The 22,122-nt window shown below is 37.6% G+C and overlaps 1 long non-coding RNA gene across 1 annotated transcript in view; it reads right to left on the reverse strand.

Annotated features, from left to right (window-relative positions):
* Positions 1-7,460: 7,460 nt before the first annotated feature.
* LOC110355678 (uncharacterized) overlaps positions 7,461-22,122 on the reverse strand; it is a 53,403-nt gene continuing 38,741 nt past the window's right edge. The window contains exons 3-4 of the long non-coding RNA XR_002408528.2: positions 13,328-13,413; positions 7,461-9,929 (exon numbers count right to left, since the gene is read on the reverse strand). This is a non-coding gene — a long non-coding RNA (uncharacterized LOC110355678). The remainder of the gene's footprint in view (positions 9,930-13,327; positions 13,414-22,122) is intronic.

Below are 22,122 nucleotides of genomic sequence, written 5' to 3' on the forward strand. Positions count from 1 at the left end.
TATCAAGGACACGTGTTCAGGTCTCTTTCTTAATAATGCAGTGGTACTTTCCTGATTACAGGAAACATGTTTCCCTTGTTTTTGAAGGTGGTTGGATTATTTAAACAGACAATCCAGAAAAAATGAAGTAAAATAAACCTAAAGAAAGCAGGCATTCCCAATGTAGTCTGCTACTGTGTTTCTGTCTCCACCAAAATGCTCATCACACAGGTAAAATACTCAATGGAATTAGGATGATTACATGTAGAAAATACAACGCATTAAAACAATGAACAAACAAATTTAATCACTAAGAATGTGAAATGATCACATGAAATGCATTTCCATAAATGTAATGCTGGTTATATTGAGCTAATTTTTATATAGTATACTAAGAAAAATGTATGTATTGATGCATTATAAGCTAAGAATATGATTCTGATATGGTCCATCCCTAAATGTAATCTTCTTTATTTTTGTGAACACCAGAACACATCTCACCCTTTTATGAGTGAGCTCAGCTAACCAAGCCAGGAGAAAGACACTTGCGTTCTATTGCTGGATTAGTTTTCTCCTTGCTTACATATAGGAAAGATTTAGGACCACATAATTAGAGACGAAGGTCTAAGGACAGGAAGAGGACTGATTACTACAGCAGTCTCAGCTTAAACCCATATGAAACCCAGAGTGCATAAGCCTGGGAAATCAGAGTGGATATGGACGGTTTCAGTGAGCACTCAGAATGGTACTTACATCCCAGTCAGCTGCATTTATGTTAATACATCGAAGGTAATTTCATGAATGAGTGCATATTCACTGTCTTCTGAACACAGGATGTGACCTGTAATTGATGCAAAGTAGCATACCTGCGCTGCCTTCAATAAATGCATATTACTTTAGGTCAGCTGCAGCCCTCTGTGTGATTAGCACAAAGAGTCTGACAGGACACTGAAATATGGAGTGAACCAAACAATAAAAAAGAGTAGGATAGGACTGATTCCAACAAAAGTGAGAATTAATTAAATGATTAAAAGAAAGAGTTTAGTAAAAATAGTAGGTCTGCTTTCTGGCTAAAACATCTGTGATTCTGAATTATAATTTGAAAAGCAACTGTTAATAGCTTCAGCATCCTAAATTTAGTACTCTTCTAATAAGAACAATCCTTTGGTGTCTTAGGACCAAATCAAAATTTTAAAACTTTGCAGACCTGGGACACTGAAACTTCTCTTTGTTGTGTTTCGACATCTGAGAATCAAATTTACTGATGCCTCACCTAAGCTTGGGCCTGACAATTTATTATATAGACATGGCCAGTTTAAGAGCTTTTTCCTGTTTCTAACAATGGTAATGGTGAAAAATTAACCACTAAAATCTTAGGTTTTGTGTTGCTCCCAGAATGCACCAGAGTTTAGTGTGTTCACCTGCCTCTTCTTTTCTGGAGTCAGTTTATTTACAGTTTATTTACAGTTCTTCACTGTTTGCCAAATAGAGGTGAAGCCTTAAAAAGGAGCAGGACCCTCTTATGTTCACTGGTCATGGCTGAAACTGTTCTCATCCTAGTGACTGTGTCCTTTTCTACTCTGGAATTTTAAAATTATTAAATAACATGTTCAGTTATTTGCATTTCAGGCCATAAGCAATTAGATGATTAAAAATCTCAATGAGTCTGTTTTCAAAGAAAAGCAGGACTACTCAGGACACGAACAAACTGAGGACACTTTGTCTTCTGAAGCAGCAGTCTCCTGGATCTACGACACCTGGAGCTTCTTCAAGATGTATAGCTCTGTCCCTAGAAAAAGTATGTTCAGAGCTACATGTAAAAATGGCTCACTGATGGGGGCAAAGAGGGCACCAAACAGAGAGGAAATGTGCTTGAGTCAGCTGTGGGTGGCTACCTGACAAGAGCCCTGGGGAGGTGGGCAGGACAACAAGGAACCTGGGAAAACCAGGTGACAACTCACAGGTGGCAGGAAAAGTTTTGCAATGCTTGATTCTAAAAACTAACACCGTGATTTTAGGATTTATATTCTCATGTGCATTTTTTTTTAATCAGGAACACACATTTCATGTAACATTGCATTTTGAAATAACTCTCAAAGGAATAGAGAACAGATGAGAATTCATTAGTTAGCAGAGTGACAAGCAGCAAGTTATTTTTTAATGACTAGCATAAGGGCAGGTGAATTAATCTCATAGAAACTAATCTATACAAATAATTTAAAATGATATTAGATTAAACATTAAACATCCACTGTGCTATTCAAACACTGCATAGTTGTTGTTTTTATTCACCAATACTTAAGTTCAGTGTAGTGTAAATTAACATTTCACATTTTTCCCAGAGAGGTGTAGATCTACTGTCATGTACCAAAAAGGACGCCCACACCTTTCCTCCTCCTATTGTTTAGATCTTGAAATAAAGGCTCCCCTACAAAAAAGCTACTATACAAAGGAACACTTCTCTAATAAGAGATGTAGGCACTAGTGAAATCAACAGATTCAGCCTTTTGGGTTTTTTTGTAAGTCCCTTTGCCGAATGACAGAGTGGGATTTTTTTTCTAAAGATTTTCATTATTTTGGGTCCATATAGCTGTGTGTTCCATTATGCTAAATTCCTCTGTGCTTTAATGGCATTAGTCTAAGCCCAGTTCTGGGATCCCCAGTTTAAGAAGGATAGGGAACTACTGGAAGAAGTCCAGTGGCAGGCTATGAAGATGATTAGGGGCCTAGAGCACCTTTCTTATGAGGAGAGACTGAGAGAGCTGGGTCTGTTCAGCCTGGAGAAGAGAAGGCTGAGAGGGGATCACATCAATGTTTATAAATATCTCAGGGGTGGATGTGAAGATGATGGGACCAGACTCCTCTCAGTGGTGCCCAATGGTAGAATGAGTGGCAATGGGCACAGGCTGAAGCGTAAAAGTTTCCATCTGAATATGAGGAAAAACTTTCTTACTTTGAGGGTGACAGAGCACTGGAACAGGCTGCCCAGAGAGGTTGTGGAGTCTTCTTCTCTGAGACATTCAAGACCCACCTGGACATACTCCTGTGCATCTGCTCTAGGTGAACCTGCTTTAGCAGGTGGGTTGGACTAGATCATCTCCAGAGGTCCCTACCAACCGCAACCGTTCTGTGATTCTGCGATTCTGTGATTGTGCGATTCTGCGATTCTGTGAAAGCAAATCTATAGCTGGACAACGTTGCTAGTAGAACTTTACAGGAATGTGCTAGTATGAAAGTGAAAGCAGTGCGTATGAATAAATGAGTGTATACATACATATATATGGTTGCGTGTACAAGAAAAGCTACATGAAGGCTTTCCAAAAGACGTCGATCAAATATTCTTATACTACTCTTCCAAAAACTACACCATAGAAATTTATCACATAGATTTGGCTTCAGTTCCACATTCTATCTTTGTATCTGCCACACATAACTTTTTTCATAGATCAATTATAATGGGAAAGTTGATGGTTTAGTTACTTAGAACCTCTTGGCAGTTGATGTTCTGGACAAATGTTTCAGGACCATGTGGTCACATTAATTCGATACCTGTCCTTGTTTCAGCTGGGATAGAGTTAATTTTCTTCCTAGTAGCTGGTATAGTGCTGTGTTTTGGATTTAGGATGAGAATACTGTGGATAATACACCGATGTTTTAGTTGTTACTAAGTTATTTACACTAAGTCAAGGACTTTCCAGCTTCTCATAATGCCCTGACAGCAGCAGGCTGGGACTGCAGAAGAAGCTGGGAGGGGACACAATTGGGACAGCTGACCCCAGCTGACCAAAGGGATATTCCAGATCGTATGATGTCATGCTTAGTATATAATCTAGGGGGGAGATTAGCTGGGAGGCCACTGCTTAGGGACTGGCTAGGTGTCAGTCATTGGGTGGTAAGCAATTGCATCGTGCATCACTTGTTTTGTATATTCTTTTATCATTATTATTATTATTTTATCTTCAATTTTTGTCCTATTAAACCGTCTTTATCTCAAACCATAAGTTTTACCTTTTTTTTCTTTTTTCCAGTTGTGTCCCCCCTGCCAGGAAAAGTGAGCAAACTGCTGTGTGGTGTTTAGCTGCCTGCCTGATTAAAGCACAATAATGTTGCAACTAAAAGAAACTTCAAAAACTATCTGAATAGCTAAGAGCTGTCATTTAACATACCTGGCTTATTTTTCAGAGTTCTCAGTCTGAAAGGAGTGCAGATCAGGGTAATTTACGCTGCTCGATCCTCCGGCTCCTGTAATTTTATAACTCACTGCATTGCTTTTACACTGTTTCTCATATTTCTTCTGTCCAAGAGAATTGTTAACTTCAAAAATTAGCTACTGGGGCAATATCCTACTGCAAGAGGTGGATTCTAAAATAGTTTTTAGAGCAGTGAGATCCTGATTGTTCTCTATGAATTATTCACTGTTCAAACAGCATGTGGTCAGATACTCTGTTTACTCTTTGGTGTCAGTCTCTACAGCTATTATCATTAAGCACTGTTTCTGATTCTTGTATCATATTCTCTTATTTCTTCTTCATTTTTAAAGAGAAAAACAAATAAAATATCTATTTAAAAATTCAGTCTTGTGAGTTTTTTTATTTACTTCTTACCTACTGCATTGGTCTAGCATTTCTGTCTCTTCACAATGCCGTTTTTCTTCTAAATATGTATAGACAATCTTTTCTCACTTCCTTTGATTCCATTATCTGGCATATTCTAATCCTTCTGTATTGCATGTATTACTCAATATGTTTGCACATCTTGGTAGCTGCCTTGTATCTGTTCCTTTTAATTTGCCTTCTATTTTCTGTACCATTTCATTCCACAATCCAACTCTTTTTTCCAAAATTTCTTTCAGTCATGTGTTGATGTTTAAAAAAAAAAATCTTATATCATATTTTAGTGATGATTAAAAGCTTGGTTTTATCTTTGATTTACTAGTCTTTTCAGGTAGTCTGCTTGTCTCATTAGTGCTTTGTTCACTTTACATACTTTACTTACTTTATATATCCTAATATGACTAACGTACTGTGTAACTATTCTGTAGATTCGGCAGTCACAATTTTTTTTCTAAATATTTCATTGACTTTTCCAACTAATCATTTTTTAATAAATCTCTCAACAAATAGCCAGTGCCACACCTACTCTGTGCTTCATTAGGACTGTGCTTGTATCTCTGCAGAGATGCTCATGACTGTCATGACAGAATCATAGAAAAATTAATGTTGGGAGGCACCTCCAGAGCTCATGAGATCCAACCCCCGTCGGTCAAGCAGGGCCACATAGAGCCAGTTGCACAAGTCTATGTCCAGACAGCTTTTGAGTAGCTCCAAAGATGGAGACTCCATAAGGTCTCTGGGAAATCTGTAACAGTCCTCAGTCACCCACTCAGTCACGCTCACAGTCAAAAAAGGGTTTCCTGATGTTCATGTAGAGCCTCTTGTGTTTCAGTTTGTGCCCATTGCCTCTTGTCCTGTCACTAGGTACCACCAAATAGAGCCTGGCTCTGCCTTCTTTTCACGTTCCCTTCAAGTGTCTGTATATATTGATGATATCTCACTTGAGCCTCCTCTCCTCCATGTAGAACAGTCCCAGCTCTCTCAGCTTTCCCTTATACATGAGGTGCTCCAGTTCCTTAATTATCCCAGTGACTCTTTGCTGGACTCTCTCTGGGATGCCTGTGTCTCCCTTTTACTGAGGAGTCCAGAACTGGACACAGTACTCCAGTGTGGCCACACCAAGTGTTGAGTAGAGGGGCAGGACCACTTCCCTTGATCTGCTGGCAACACTGCTCCTAATGCAGCCCAAGATGCCTTCTTTGCTGCAAGGGCACGTTGCTGACTCATATTCAATTCCATGTCCACCCAGGCCCTCATGGCCTTTTCTGCAAATCTGTTTTCCAGCTGGGTGGCCCCGAACATAAACTGGTACATGGGGTTGTTCCTGCCTGGTTGCAGGACTTTGCACTTCCCTTTGTTGAACTATGTGAGGTTCCTGTCATCCCATTTCTCCACCCTTAAGAAATCCCTCTGGATGACAGAACAATCCTCTGGTGTATCAGCCCAGCTTCCAGATAATTAATAGAGGTTTGGACCGAGTATAAGCTCCTGGCTTAGACTACTAGTTATTGTCCACCAGTAAGACTTCTTAACCCCCACACTCTGGGGCTGGCTTTTCAGCCAGTTTTCAACCCAATTCAGTGTCTGTTCATCCAGCACATTCTTCAACAACTTTTCTATGAATTCTATGAATTCAAGGTAGACAACATCCACTGTTCTTCCCTCATCTACCAGGCCAGTCATTTCATCATAGAAGCTTATCAGACTGATTAAACACGGCTTTCCCTTTGTGAATCCTCTCTGACTACTCTTGATCACCCTCTTGTCCTTCATGTAGCTAGCAATGGTTTCCAGGATTTGGTGCTCTGTTGCCTTTGCAGGGATTGAGGTGAGGCTGACTGGGCTGTGGTTCCTTTTGTCTTCCCTCTTGCCCTTTTTGAGGATAGGAGTGACATCTGCATTCCTCCTGTTTTCAGACACCTCTCCCTAACACCTTGCTCATTCAAAGATTGTCAGGAGTAGCCACACAATGACATCAACCAGCTTCTTCAGCACTTATGGGTGCATCCTATGAGGGCCCATAGACAAGTATGGCAAGTTTGCTTAAATATCATCTGACCTGATTTTCTTGCAATAGTATGTCTTGCTCCAGATTTTCTCTGTGGCTTCTGCATCCTCGGATTTCTGAAGGCTGATCCTACTAGAAAAGACAGAGGTGGAGAAGAAATTCAGCATCTCAGCCTTTTCAATGTCTTCTGTCAGCAGGGCTGAGCGCTTTTTTCATAATGGTGCCTAGTAGGCACTTCCTTCCTTACATGCAAATGTTTGAGATGACCCTGCTGAAGCTCTACTTTGGCCCTTTTCTCACCAACCCTGTCCACCAGTTCCTCACAGGACTGCTGCTAGCTCTCTCCCTCCCCTGTCATTCCTATCTCTGTGAAGGGTTTGTATGACATGAGCAGATACTAAGAAAGCTTTGGTAATGCCATCTGGTAAGGTGTTTAGAGAGAAGATGAGTCAGACTACAAGTTTTGGAACCTGTAAGATATATACCCTCATATCTGGACTTCTTAGAAATATTCAGGCTCCCCTTCGTCTTACTAAACTTTGTCTGGCTGGTCATGTTGCATGCTTTACTGGTGTCTTTCCAGGATCTGATCTTGCATTCATCAGAAATTAATGTTAGTTTTGTTATGAAATGCAGTGAAAGTAAGATTGATCCCCAAATACTTTACTTATTCTTGTTTCTGTGGAAGAATTTGCATAGAAATTGATAACAATGAACAACATATCCAGACATTTAACTAATAAATTCCTCATTTTGTTATACATACTACTTTTATGTCTACAAGTAAAACAATTTACCCTACCTTAATATGTGCATATATTCATACTTCAACTTCAGTTGTCATGTTCATCCACCTTTTTTATTATGTGTTTATTTTCAATTTACTACATAAACAAGATTGTATTAGAAAACATTTGTCAGCCGGCCACTTTTCTCTAAATCATAAAGTGGGAGGTCACTGTCAGAGTTTTCCAAATTCAATAAAGACTTAATCTGCTATGTTTTACTTTGCATTTTAAATATAAGAAACATAAAACAGAGAAATAAAAAAAAATAAAAAAATTATCATGTAACATTTGCAATTACTTTATTTGTTTACTTGTAAGTGCAAATTTACTGGGAAAATATTTTTATAGAGATTGTCTATAAGTTTGAGAATGAACCTTTATAATACAGCCCAGAAATGACAGTAGCTTTTACATCTTCAATGGATGGCAAGGAACACACATAAGAAACACATTTATATTCCAGTCATAAACCAGCTGTGATGGATAGAATTTTAATCTGTTCTCTGCCAGTGATGGCTGCTTTTGCAAACAGAAAATTTTAAATGTGACAAAATAGACCTGCCTTGGTTTTCTTAAGGAATTTAGAATTTGACTGTGCATGGAAATTAAATGGAATAGAATGTTCTCAGAAATTAGTTTAAAACTCTCTGTACACCCTCCCCACACATAAACAGAGGGGAGTAATTAAATTATAGTACTTTTATATGACTATTTCTAACTAAAAGCACTCATGTGGTTGGAAGTGATAGCATTAACCTAACTAACTTACAGACTGTATCATCATGCCTTTTGCCGCTTCACATTAATGTTTCATATCATCTCCATGCAGACTAGCCGCAAGCTGGCCAGTTTTCTATTTATATGAAAAAACAAACAGCAAGTATGTCATAAAGCCTGTTATGCTTAATTTACCGCTGTGGCAAATTTGTCTAAGAAACAAGAAATCAGTAATACAATGATTTTTAGATGCATTTTAGGACATCAGTTGCAGAACTTTTGGTAAGCTGAAGTTAATTAGATTATAATATACTGGGAGGAGTGGCTGACACGCCAGAAGGCTGTGCTGCCATCCAGCAAGACCTGGACAGGCTGGAGAGTTGGGCGGGGAAAAATTTAATGAAATATAACAAGGGAAAGTGTAGAGTCTTGCATCTGGGTGGGAACAACCCCAGGTTCCAGTATAAGTTGGGGAATGACCTATTAGAGAGCAGTGTAGGGGAAAGGGACCTGGGGGTCCTGGTGGACAGCAGGATGACCATGAGCCAGCACTGTGCCCTTGTGACCAGGAAGGCCAATGGCATCCTGGGGTGTATTACAAGGGGGGTGGTTAGTAGGTCAAGAGAGGTTCTCCTTCCCCTCTACTCTGCCCTGGTGAGACCACACCTGGAATATTGTGTCCAGTTCTGGGCCCCTCAGTTCCAGAAGGACAGGGAACTGCTGGAGAGAGTCCAGTGCAGGGCAACAAAGATGATTAAGGGAGTGGAGCATCTCCCTTATGACGAAAGGCTGAGGGAGCTGGGTCTCTTTAGCTTGGAGGAGATTGAGGGGTGACCTCATTAATGTTTATAAATATGTAAAGGGTGAATGTCACAAGGATGAAGCCAGGCTCTTCTCAGTGACAGACAATGGTAAGACAAAGGATAATTGGTGCAAACTGTAACACAAGAGGTTCCACTTAAATTTAAGAAGAAACTTCTTCTCAGTGAGGGTGACAGAACACTGGAACAGGCTGCCCAGGGGTGTTGTGGAGTCTCCTACTCTGGAGACATATGAAACCCGCCTGGACACATTCCTGCGTAACTTCATCTAGGTGTTCCTGCTCCAGCAGTGGGACTGGACTAGATGATCTTTCGAGGTCCCTTCCAAACCCTAACATTCTGTGATCCTGATTCTGTGATAACATCAGCACACCAGTGGAACAAAATGACATTTAGTAAGTTAAGAAAGAAGTTGCCTTTTCTGAAAACAAATTGAGCTTTTTGAAGGTTAATAATCTTTATGGGGTTTTCAAAGTCAGTTCTTCAAATGCACTGGGTTTCATATATTTCTTGTAGGCAGCTTTGGTCAGAACAATATTTTCATAAAATATTTTGCAATATTTATGTTATGTAAATTTAATAAAAATGTCTGTTCCAGAATCAAACTGAAACTTACACAAATTTTTCTCGTCTCCTTAGAAACCATCGATATAGTTTTTGAAGACATAAAATTAATACATTTTGTTATAAATGGAAGTTTAACAGAAATAATCTCTTGATACTCTAAAACACATACTATTTATTCTGAAAACAATACAGAATAGTGTTAAAGAGCATATATATAACTTAATTTTAATGAGCTATTTTTTCTTACAAAATTTTGTAGACTTATAGAAAGTTTGTAATGGCTATAAATTACAAAGTTCAAAAAAAAATTAACTGGAATATAGAAACAAAAATGAAATAATCAATACAATGAATGATAATGATATAATTATCCATCATTCTGTGTTAAATACTTAGGTTGTGTTGTGTCGTGTTGTTTTGTTTTCACATATCAAGACTGTAAGAAGAAGAACAGAAGGTAATTAGGCACAGGAAATTCTAATTAGTACAGTTATGTTCTCACACTGCTACCAAACTTATCAATATCTGAATACAAACTGAATCTTGCTGCCTATTTTATATGCTTCAAAAAAGGGCAAAAATCAGCATATTAAGATACCTTTTACCCCATTTCATCAGTTTGTATTTCAAAGAAAGGAAATTAATCAATATCACAGATCTGAAGCTTTTCATTTCTTTTCCAAAAAAATACAACCCAAGCAAGTCATTCCTGTTGTGAAATGACAACGAAAATATTCTGCAATATCTCCCTCAAGGAATGAAGAATATTCCAACTTTTCATTCAAGCACAGATTTAGTTTAATCATACCTAGCTAGCTCAGCTATCTAAAGCTTGCAATGATGGTGAGGCTCCCTATAATAGTTCTTTTATCTGCAGAATAAATTTTCCCTCACAGGGACCATTGTTACTGCAACGAGACTGATCCTAACATTCAAGTATTGCTACCCAGCAACGTGTTCCATGAGATGGCTATATTTTCCAGTACTGCATATTCTTGGCTTTAACTAAAGCTCTACTCTAGAAGGGCAGCTAAAACTCTACTTGTAGAAGACAAAAGTTCCACAAGATTCCTCACTGGAAATTACAAAACTCCTTAGTCATATTTCTTTTCCTCTGAAATTCTAACACTGTCTTCGCATCTTTCTTGTATTGGAATGGCAAGAAGAGAATTCATTGTTTTCCCAGGTAACTGAAATAACTGTCTTTCTCATCCTTATAACTTGAGATGCCTGTCTTTCTCTATAAAATACTAGACGAATGATCCTAAACCTGCTTTACAGAGTATATACATTCAGGACATAACACATAGCTCTAGTAAGCAGTACCTTCAAAATTAATGGGATTTCATCAGGGCTAGCTCTTACAAAATATTATTCACAGTGCATGAAACACTCTGAATACTTGATTGGGACTTTATTAGTGACTGAACACACAAGCCAAGATGGAAATTCTTAATCCACTTTGTTAGCTCCCTGCATACAGCTGTCCTATAATAATGTTTGGTTCAACTTCATACAAAAGGTGTCTTAATGTGCACCGCCTTCACAAATGACTGTGTCTAAGCATTTTCTAATAACGTGTCTTGTACCTGACTAATATTTTAGTTTGGGTTGTCTACTCTTTCTCTTTTCTGCCTCATGTACATGGTATGATAATTGTTCACACATTCTGTATGCAAACTTTCAGCGAAGTTCAATAAAGGCTTACTTCAGACCTTACTGAAAATATTTGCTTCAATTTTTCTTCTTTAACAACCAACCAACAAACCAACAAAGGTATTTTTTGGTTTTCTTTTTGTTTGTTTGTTTGTTTGTTTCCTAACCAGCATGACCTGAATATCTTGCTTTTGCAAAAGCAATTGGTAAGATTCAGGCAAAGAAACTAGGAGTGATCTGCATTCGCATTTTGAAAGCATGTTCAATTGTAAATATGCAGCTGGAAGATATTTTCTTTCTGGCTAAAAGAAACTAGATACCTCTTCTAGTTTCAGCTCAATCTGTTATGTGTTCCTCAAGTAGTTCCTCTATGCACTGTTCTTACACAGAGTTTGTAGCAAAGCTATCGTTCAAGTGTAAAACACACAGAGACTTCTGCAGACTGAAGCATTCAGACATCTCCCTGTTCACAGGGCATACAGTGTACATAGCAAGAGCAGGCATGAAGCAAAAGAAGCACACATTGGTGTGTGTGCTGGCTTGTAGAAGTAATCAAAATGTTAAAAAGTGAAGTGGTACTTTCCAAAAGAATCAGAAAATGCTGTACATTGTCAGGTATCTTGACTATTGATGTTTTTCCTCCTTTGTTCTTGACAAACTGCACATTGTATCATTTATGTTATGTAAAATGTTTTTGGAAGCTCTGTTGTCTTGACTTACTCCACTGGACATATTTGTGGCATCTCCATTAGTTTTCTTCTTTTCTATTTTATTATAATATTGTACAACTGCAGAACATAGAGAGTCTATCAAAGAGCTGATAGTCTAAGATCATTCAAGTAGAGGATTACTAGTAAAGCTGTGAACTCAATCTCAAATGTAGGCACAGCTACCAAAGGCCAAATAGGCAATATAGCATGAAGTAACTCAGGCAAAAAAGATCTGGGAGGGAACCATTTAGGTGTTGATGGAGAAAACATGAAGGCTCAGGCTTTGCAACCTTGTTTATGAATAAATATGGTGGTTACCATCAGACTTTATGGAGATGATGACATTTTTATGTTGGTTAGGACATACCAACTAGTCAGTAAATAGTCTTTAAAGTTAAGAAGCGTATGTTTGGTCCCACAATGACAAAAGTGTCATTTGAAGCAGAAGAATTAGAAAAATACAACAATTTGTTAACAAACAGAAAGGTTTTATAGGGACTACTAAAATTTTGAAATTAATTATTTATGTGGAAGGAAAAACTATATAGTCTTTCACACCGTGTATAACTTTTTTTCAATGCTTTTCTAAATATATTTCTCATTAAGGCCCGTAGCTTCTTTTGAGACTGGTCAGAATCATACAAATAGGTTCTTCAGTCGTAACTTCTTACAGGGTTTAGTAGAATGGGGTTTTGGTTTCTAGTTACTACCATAACTAATTCAAAAAACCCTACAAATAAATTATACGTTGTGTGACTTTTATCTATATTGCAGCAATTATGTGCCATGATGAGCTCCTGGAGTAGTTAATCTATGCATATTTTTTTACACAAAGTTTGCAATAAAGCAATGGTTCAAACCTGAGCCACACAGGACGTTAATTCCTGATAAGACAGTTCCATAGCTGGCTAGAATTCCCCATAACATCTCTCTCTCTCTGCAGCTTTCTTTGCTGTTCAAAAGGTCCTCCAATTCTGCAGGGTAATAATTTATCTAGATAACCTCTATTAACTTCCTTCAGAAAAATCTGGATGAAGAGGATAAAAGCAGTCATCAGATTTATAAGAGCTGAAAGCTCTTTTGTTTGCAAAGCACTGTAAATATAAGAAATGACTTTTCATGAAAAAATATCACAGAGTAAAGGTGAAGTTACATTTACTAAGGAAGAGATACAAACTTAAGACTGAAAGAACTAATTTTGATGGAAGTTACCCTTGACAGAAATGTACATTCCTTTTCCTTTAAAGTTAAAAATTTTTATTTAGTTGCTAGTGACCAAATAACAGATTCATATGGATATGTTTATTGCCTTTTCTATCTTGTAATGAAAAACAAAATAAAAATATAGTAAGACTCTATTTTACATTAACTATTTCATTTCCAAAGGACTAACCACCTCACCCACTCTAATCTCAATAAAGGGAAGTTATTTCTTTACTTAAGGCTTATTATGTTTGTGTTTCATTACCTTTTTCTGTGTTCCAGATGGAACTTGCCAGTCATTATGAACAGCCTGTTAAGTCTCACGCCTGCAGCAACTTTCAGCCAGCATTTCTGAATAAAAAGAGAGTGAGAAATCACTGCATTATAAAGGGAACTTAACTCCTGAAATATGAAGGCACAGTATGTACCAGTGTGCTCTTTATAAGCTGATTCTCTCTCCCTTAGAGAGGCCTGGGTAAAATGCTTCTCCATAAAGTGTATTTGGTGTGTATATGAGCTCATGTGCTTTCAGTGTACATTTCTGTTTACTGTTTCACCATGGATGCACAATATCTCTGATATTGCAAATGTGTGATTCTTTGTTTCAGCATCTGTGCTTGATGTTAGCTGATTATCACTGTATATCTCCCAGAAGCAAGTCTGATAACCCTCAAATTTCATCCAGCCTAGTGTAAGCATAGATGCTATTCTATCCTCCTTTTAATCTGAATCCTTGCTTTGGTGAAACACAGCAAACTATTCTCTGTTATAAAGCAAAATTATGTTATAAAACGATATAAAAGTAAATTACGCTTGGCTACTCACAGTATGATCAGTTTCTGTACCAATTTTATTTACGCATTTTTCATGGGATTTCAAGAAAATATTTCCATAGGGTCAGATGAGAAAACACAATAGTAGCATATGAGAAAATGAGGCATGGTGGGTTTATGTTGAACTGTCATAGAACATGCAACTTTCAACAGGGCTGGCCAGAGACTTCCTAGCCAGATGGACTAATTTTACCTTCCCTTGGGCAAGGATCAAAAGTTGGTCTGCTGCTACCATGGAAAAGCAAAAAGACTAGAATTAGAACAAAAAGACCAGAGAAAGCACTGTGGAGATCCACGAAGAATAGGCTTGATGTTAGACATGTGTGGAAGAGCAAAGGATATCAACTACCATTTCCTGGAGGACCTACCTATGCCCGCCTCCATCGGCATTAGCTGTTGCACTGCATACTGTGCATTTTTATTTCCATGACAAAGATAAAATAAAATGGTTTATTTTTTATTTTGGCATGTCATCTTAGGTACCTAGCTCCTTTTCCATAAACCTAGAATATGCATTGTGTCTAACTGAATTAAAGAAATCCTTTCATATATTAATAGGTGACTTAAAATCATCATCTTGTCTATGGGGTCTAGGATCATAGACTTCTCATATACTCACTAACGGGCACATGAGTAAGTCTCTTCAGGAACAGGATCACCTTCCCATTAAAGGTACAGTACCTTTCTTTCCATGAAAACAAAAAGTACTGGGATCAGCATGGGCTATTACAGCTTAGAGCACACTAACTTTTGCCAACTAAGAGATCTGTACTGTGGATTTGAGTTCATTCTTATCTCTAATTTACAGCTTCTGCCCTCACATGTCCATTAATTAGCTCTGACATGCCACAGTGACAATTGACTTAATATTTCCAATATCTAAGAGCTCTCCAAATTGCTTCTTCCCCTCTAAAACTGGTACCTCTTCTCCTTAATGAGAGGAATCATTAAATCTGTTTACTACAGTGCTATGGAGCTGAACCTTGGATTTTAGTTGAAGGTATCATCTGTAAAGTTTTCTTTAAAAAAGTCAATTAATTCAATCAGCTTAGGTGAGTACATAGAAATTAGACCAAAATGTAAATAATATGACTACTTAGAGCTGCCTAAAAGATAAACAATATATAGTACATACAAAGTGAAATGGATTAAACCAGGAGTCATACAGAAATTGTATTCTGACTTTTAGTTCATCTTCTATCTTGTTCTATAGTTGTTAGTTCTGTAATCAGCCAGAGGTCTGACATCTCCTTCATCACAACATACTTAGTAATGCCCACATGTGTTGAAACGAAATAAGGACTCAGCAAAACAAGTTGATTCAATGTGAATCATGCTAAAGCCATTTATTACAGAAACCAGCCTCCTTATATATGCAACTATATTCTAATCACGCATCCACGCTCCAATCATGGATTTGCTAAATGAGTATCGTGGGCTGTCCGTGCGCTGGAGTCTCACTGATGATACGTCCGATGATTCACGCCACGCCAGGACCCTGGTGATTGAGGAACACCCTTCTCCCTCACAGCAGATTCTGTTCTCAGCTTCTCAAAGCGGCCTTGAGATTCCTTTGAGCCTGACTAATTCAGCAACAAATCTTTATCTATCAAAACCCCTCCACACACATGAACACCTGTGTAAATGTGTGTGTTAAACAGTTCCACTTCTTTGTTCACCAATCACATGAATTGTGCAAATACAATATGAAAACGACGGGTTTGGTTATCAGGGTTTCACTAGGCTCTTTAGCTGTGTGCTTCACAGCTGCACTGCAGGAAAACATTCTGGTTGCAGGAGCCACACTGCTGGTTTCCCAAGACCTACATCATGTTCATGTAAGGACTGGACAAGACTCAGGAGGCTGGAGTTGGCAAGGGGAGGCGGTAAGACTTGATGGCCAAACATCTGTGCCCATGGAAAAATACTGTGTTCTTTAGAGGACCCTGGCAACTGAGAATGTAGCAATTTAGTCTTCACCTGCTTCTCCACCCTCTCTCAGACTGTATTATTTCTGTGAGGCTCTCAAATCGGCAGTGAAGAAATGTTAGGATTTTTTTTAGATTCTCTCAGAAAGGGAAGGCAGGAAGCTTAAGGCAGATATTATTAATCTTGCTTGTGGGTGTCTATGTGGGCTAGTTAGTTTACTGTACAATGTTGAGATAATTTAGTACAATGAAATCCAATGTGTGAATTCATCCAAAGGATGGAATGGTATATAATGAATTTTGTTTTGATGATAAATGAACAATTTTACTTCCCCATGTTGCTCTCATTCTCTGTATTATCTCTAGTATTTATCCACATCGAAATGACCAGTCAAATCCAGATTACCATTGCTATGAAGTACCTTTCAGTCCCATTTAGAGACAGCCTAGATACACAAAAAAACAGAGCTTTTAACAATATTTTTGAAACTGTCATTCAGATTGTACCTGAAAAATCTAGTCTACAAAAGTTTTCATTTGTATGTTTCTGAAGAAAAAAAATAATAAATCTAAGCTGTAAAATCTAAGCGGTTTTTTTTTGTTTTGTTTTTGTGGGTTTTTATGTTGTTTTAGTTCGGTTTTTTGTTGGTTGGTTGGTTTGTTTATTTGTGGTTTTTTCCTATGACTCTTCTAGTTGCCTAAGTACCATTTGCTATTTGGGTGAATTTTAGGATAACTGCATGGAGAAACCAAAAGTCAGAAAGTCATGTTATGAAAATCCTATAAACTGGTTACAGATTGCTTGTGATACAATGAAGCATTATTAATAACAGTGTGCATCAATCTTTTCAAAAGCAAATTGGATGCACCTGTGTGCAGTGTGCAGTGTGTAAGTGTGCAGTGGATCCTGGGAGAAAAAGTAGGTGTGCCCAAATTTGCTTCAGAGAGAAGGAGAAAATGGGGAGTTTTGTGCCATATTGATGCCAAAATAAACACAAAAATGTGGCAGATATAAACATTTATCTTTGGGGTTTTATTCCCCAAGAATAATATTCACTGCTCCTCTAAGCCTCTTTCCTTTTACTGTGTTAAACTGATCAGAGCTGTTACAAGAAGGTGAAAAGAACAATGAATGCCTGTAAAATTACAAGATTTTGCTGTTTCTTGTTTAACTGTGTACAGTGCTGACATCATTCAAAGATCTAGTAAGCTGAGCTGACCTTTGCCTGGTTGAAGACAGCTGTCATATTTCTTGCCATGTTTGTGCTGCTCCAGAGCTACCTATGACTCACCCAACTTTAATACAAGCAACAACTGCAAATACATGTAATAGCTGGCATACTGGGAAAGCTTTAGTAAGTTAGGTAGACCAATATATAAAGTTATTTTCTAATTCATCAGAGAAAATGCTGAGGATGCAGATCAGCTGATGAGGTGGTTCCAAGACACAGTTCCACTTCATGTCTTTCTTTTTTTTTTTTTGGTTTGGAAGTTGTAACAAATAAGCAAGTATTAACTTCCAGCGTAGTACTGTCACAAGAAGGGGTAGAACGAGGCACAACAGGAATACAGAACTGAGAGATCAAATTTTTGTCTGTTTTTGACACTGGTAATGTTAATGAGAGAATAACATCCAGTCTTGATATTTACTTTTGATAAGAAATATTGAAATCCCAGGGTCTGTGAAAGAAGTACGCAAAACATTTCAAGGGCTGGAGATGATACCTTACCATACCATAAAAAGCTTAAGAGAAGTCAACATACTTATATTACCTGAAATAATGACACATAAACTGACTATCCTGAGTAAGGACAGTTGCAGAAAAAAAGCTAGTGGATTCTAATTGCTTCTTGGTCTAGCAAAGAAAATACAGTTTAAAAACCAAAATAGTGTCCAGGGGCAGACCTAAAAGAATTCCTGCTAGAAATAAGCCAGAATTTTATGACATTATTTTCTATCTAAATATTGAGAGAGAAGAGTAAGAATAATTCAATACTTGAAAAAAACAGTCCTGGGAAAAAGTGGATCCTCTCTACCATGATGTGTTCCATCTGGATCAGGAATCAGGCTGAGGGAGGAGTTTTTATCCAACAAAAGCTCTTACACTGCAGGCACAACCAGGTAAAACTGGATGGCCTGTTATCTACAAGAGGTGAAATCAAATCTACTGCTTTCTCTTGACATCTGACTGTTTGGGGACATATATTCCTTGGCTCCAGTAGTTATCATTGAAAATCTGCCTATGAAGTTATATCTACTAGAAAAATATATTTTCCCTCAGCTCATCAAACTATCCTTTTTTTTTTTTTTCTTTCTGGATTGGTGATACACAGTGTAAGTCATCTTTCACATCCTAGAAAAAAGAAATTCTGATTTGTGCTGTCCCCAAGACATAAAATATGGCCCATAAGGCAATGGATAAGGATCAATGATTTGTACTACATTCTGATGTTACATTCAGTCACAGGGATAGTTATTGTTGATTTTATATTTCAGAAGTGAATGAACAAAAAATGTTAAACTAAAGAGCGCCATAATTTGGTCATCTAATACAAACTATATTTTATATAAACCTTGCGCTTCTATTTATAATAAGGAGGAAAAAAGTTAGCAATATGAGTTTTCCAAAACTGATGAGAGGTAGTTCCAAATGGTGAATTTTGCAACTTGAGACAACCTGTGTTTACTGTCAAAATTATATATGAGATGAGTTGAAAAACTCGCTGTTCTTTGCTAGCCAGGGTTTCTCCCAGGAAAGAAATTATCACATGCCAACTCAGGTGGATCAGCTTCCCAGTCTCAACTGTATGTTGGCCTACTGTGGCAGAATGCAAACCCCCCCCTCTCTCCTCCTCCCTCCTTCAGTATGGAAGGAGTAGGCACATCTCCCTCTCTGTCTGCTACTTGAGGCTAACAGCTTCTTTTGTTTGGCCCCAGAGCACCCTGGCCAGGGCCATTAGCAGTGGTAGGGAGTGCCGAGGCACCAGGGAGCTGCTGGGCGCCTGCGCCCAGTGTGGGGGATGTTTGGAGGCTTCAGGGGCACCCACAGCCGGTGTGGGGGTGCAGAGAAGCTTCTAGAATGCCTACAGTCAGATCTGATCAGCCAGTATAAAAACGGGACTCTCGTCGAGACTCCGCCCATTGTGTGGGTCTCTTGGAGCACGAGCAAGATGCTGTCACCGAGAGCGCCCCCTCCCTGGGATGGGGACTCCGCTTGCCTTGCCGCCACAGAAGTAAGTTAATTCTCGCAGGATTGCGAGTATATTTATACTTTTCGTGCACATATGCACGTATAACTTTCCGTGCTCCATATGAGCGCGTGTAAAATTAATCCTCGCAGAATCGCGGGTGTATTTTCCTTCCGTGCACATATGCACGTGTAACTTTCCATGCACATTTGCACACGTACTTTAAATTATTTCCTCGCACAATAGCGAGTGTATTTTCCTTCCGTGCACATTTGCATGTGTAAGTAAATTAACCCTCGCAGGATTGCAAGTGTATTATAAATTTACCCTCGTGGAATCGCGAGTGTACACTTTCCGTACTCACTACGAGTACGTGTATCTCTTTAAAAATAATTCCACACCATGTTTAGGCAAGTGTATACTTCTCCGGGACTGGGGGACAGCTCCGGCATTGTTTTAGTGAAGCCACGTGTATGCACTCTGTGGACCGCCTGTTGTGTTAGCTGCTGCCCCTTAATAATTTTCCTCAACTGATATCCGAACCTTTATTTAAGTCACTTTTGGAGTGCTAAAACTCTGTTTCTCACCGGTTTAATAAAAGTTGGTTTTGGACCTTGTTGTCCCTTAAATTAAACTACGGGGTGCCTCCGTGACACCTACATATTGAAATTTCAGCAGTTTACTACTTAAAATGCTACCAGGGCATTTAATGATATACTCATGAAGAATTAACTTACAATTTTTTATTAATAAGACAGAAGACTTCATAGAACAATGCAGCCCCAAAATGATGTTATTTGATTACATACCTGTTCAGTCCTTAAACATCTTCAGCATTTGAAATTCATGACAAAAACTTAAACAGCTGGTTACAGCAGATATGCAAGTAAATGTATTTTTGCCTGAGATCATAGATTATTGTCAGAAGAAAAAAAAAATACAGTGATTCTATTTCAAGAATATTTGCTTCAAGTGGAATTGTTTTAGTCATGGGATCAATACTTTTACAGTGTGTAGCTGCTCAGAAATGGATCCTATATTTGAAAGTTAATCAATCAATTAGCCAAAGAATTAATGAGCATTTCCTATGCACTTTGTTAAATGATGGATATACTATAAGCAATAGAAACCCTGCCATGAGATGTTGTTAAAAGTTGCCTCCAGTAATTTTCTATTTAAGATGTTGTCATTTAAGCCATTACAAGTATGCAGTAAAAATGTACAGTATCAGAGCTTTTAATACATATAGAAGCAGTGTCATGATCCTGTCTGTTAGCAAGTGAACAATGTTACTAATTCATTAAGAAAATAACATTTTTAGAATTATTTTTTTCTTTATCACTGAGCAATCCTATTAAAGTCGTTAAGAAAGGGAATCGCAATTAAATGAATGTATTTATGTAAAAATTGTATCTTCATTCTCATTTTAACTATTTCAACCTTTTTTTTTTCTATTTGAAATAATGTCATACATAAGATTTTTACTAATATTCCCAGAGGTGCAGCTGTATATAGTGTTGACTTTCATTTACTCATACTGATAGTATAAGAGCCCAGGAAACAAAATATTCATCACTCTGGACCAAACTGTAGGTCCAGATTTTACAATATCCTTTCTCCAACAGAACCCAGTGCCAAATGTTTACTTGGATTGTGGAATCAACACTGGAGGGAAAAAAATGTAAGAATTCTTTTTCTTTTTTTTTTTTTTTAATTTAGTTTGGAATACACAACAGAGCAAAGGTGAGGCTATAGTTGGATAATCTTGATTTAAAAGAAAAGCACTATTCTTTATTTCGTATTACTTAATATGAAACTTTACATTTCATAGAAAGAAAGTTTAAAAAGACAGTTTCGGATAAAAACGGAGTATCAAACAAATAGGGAATATTCTCTTCTTCAGCCTTTAGTATACTGGAAAACAAATGACACCTACTTCGCTTTCTAAAGTATATAAAACCAGTCTATAAACATTACTACATCTTGAATCTAACCAGTCATCAATTTCCATTATCTTAATCCAGGGAACTCAAGTGGCAGCACTGAGGAAGGTGGTCTCACTCAGGTCAACTACCTGAACACTTAACCTTCTGCTACGCAAATATTAATCCATAGTATATTTACAACTACAGTGGTTTCTTCCTATACCTAGAGCTCAGCTGGTAACTGCTAGTGGAAATAGAATTTCACCATACTTTACATTTTTGCAGCCAAATAATCTAAAACTAGATTATGTTGGTTATTAATTTCTCAGCTATTTAAACCAGTGTCTTGGATATTCCGAGCACAGAAATTAAATACTTCAGTTATGAGTGTACTTCTACCTTTTTACTGTATTATTAGCTATCAAGAATTGTATTATATTTATTTTTCACTCACCATATACCTTCACCTTTTAGGAACATCTTCTCTTCCTGTTTTAACTGAGCTCCATTTTGGCATAATTCTGTGTTTACACAGCAAGTACAGAAATGCAGTCTTTCAGTACCCAACCTAACTGTACTGAGAATAGAGGTTCCTCAGTGTGAGCCCCAGATTTCTACTTGACTGCATTTCTAGCCAGCTGGGTAATGCTGAACTCCATAGCAGCAATCACAAAACAGGTATGGACTGTAACTAAAATTTTATTTTCCTGAATAGAATTTGTTTAATTTCATTGTTTTCTAAAAGTTTTGTGAATGTAGCTGAAATACAAATAGTTGTTACTGACTTCTTTAGTTCCACCAGCTTGTTCACTTTTAACTAGCCAGTAAAGTCAAATGCCAAAGGCATTCCACCATTGCTTGCATGCACTTCTTAATAAAGCATGAATGTTTTGCACTCCTTCATTATTTTCTTTAAACTATGAACTGATGTGGAAAGGCATAACAAAGTATGAAGCTACACAAAGGCTTAATGAAACTATTTCAGAATGAAAAAATATTGATTTTTAATAATCCCCTTCTGGTAAAGATTTTTCTAGAAGTCTGAAAAATTATAACGGGAAAATATTCAAATTATTCTTTACTGTCAAGCATTTTTTTTACCACTAGTTAGTCAGTTCAAAGTACAAGGTCAGACACCAATAATACTATACTGTATATTGAGTTATTATTTACCTGTGGTTTCCC

Source organism: Columba livia, chromosome 2, assembly GCF_036013475.1.
Source record: "Columba livia isolate bColLiv1 breed racing homer chromosome 2, bColLiv1.pat.W.v2, whole genome shotgun sequence".
Taxonomy (NCBI): domain Eukaryota; kingdom Metazoa; phylum Chordata; class Aves; order Columbiformes; family Columbidae; genus Columba; species Columba livia.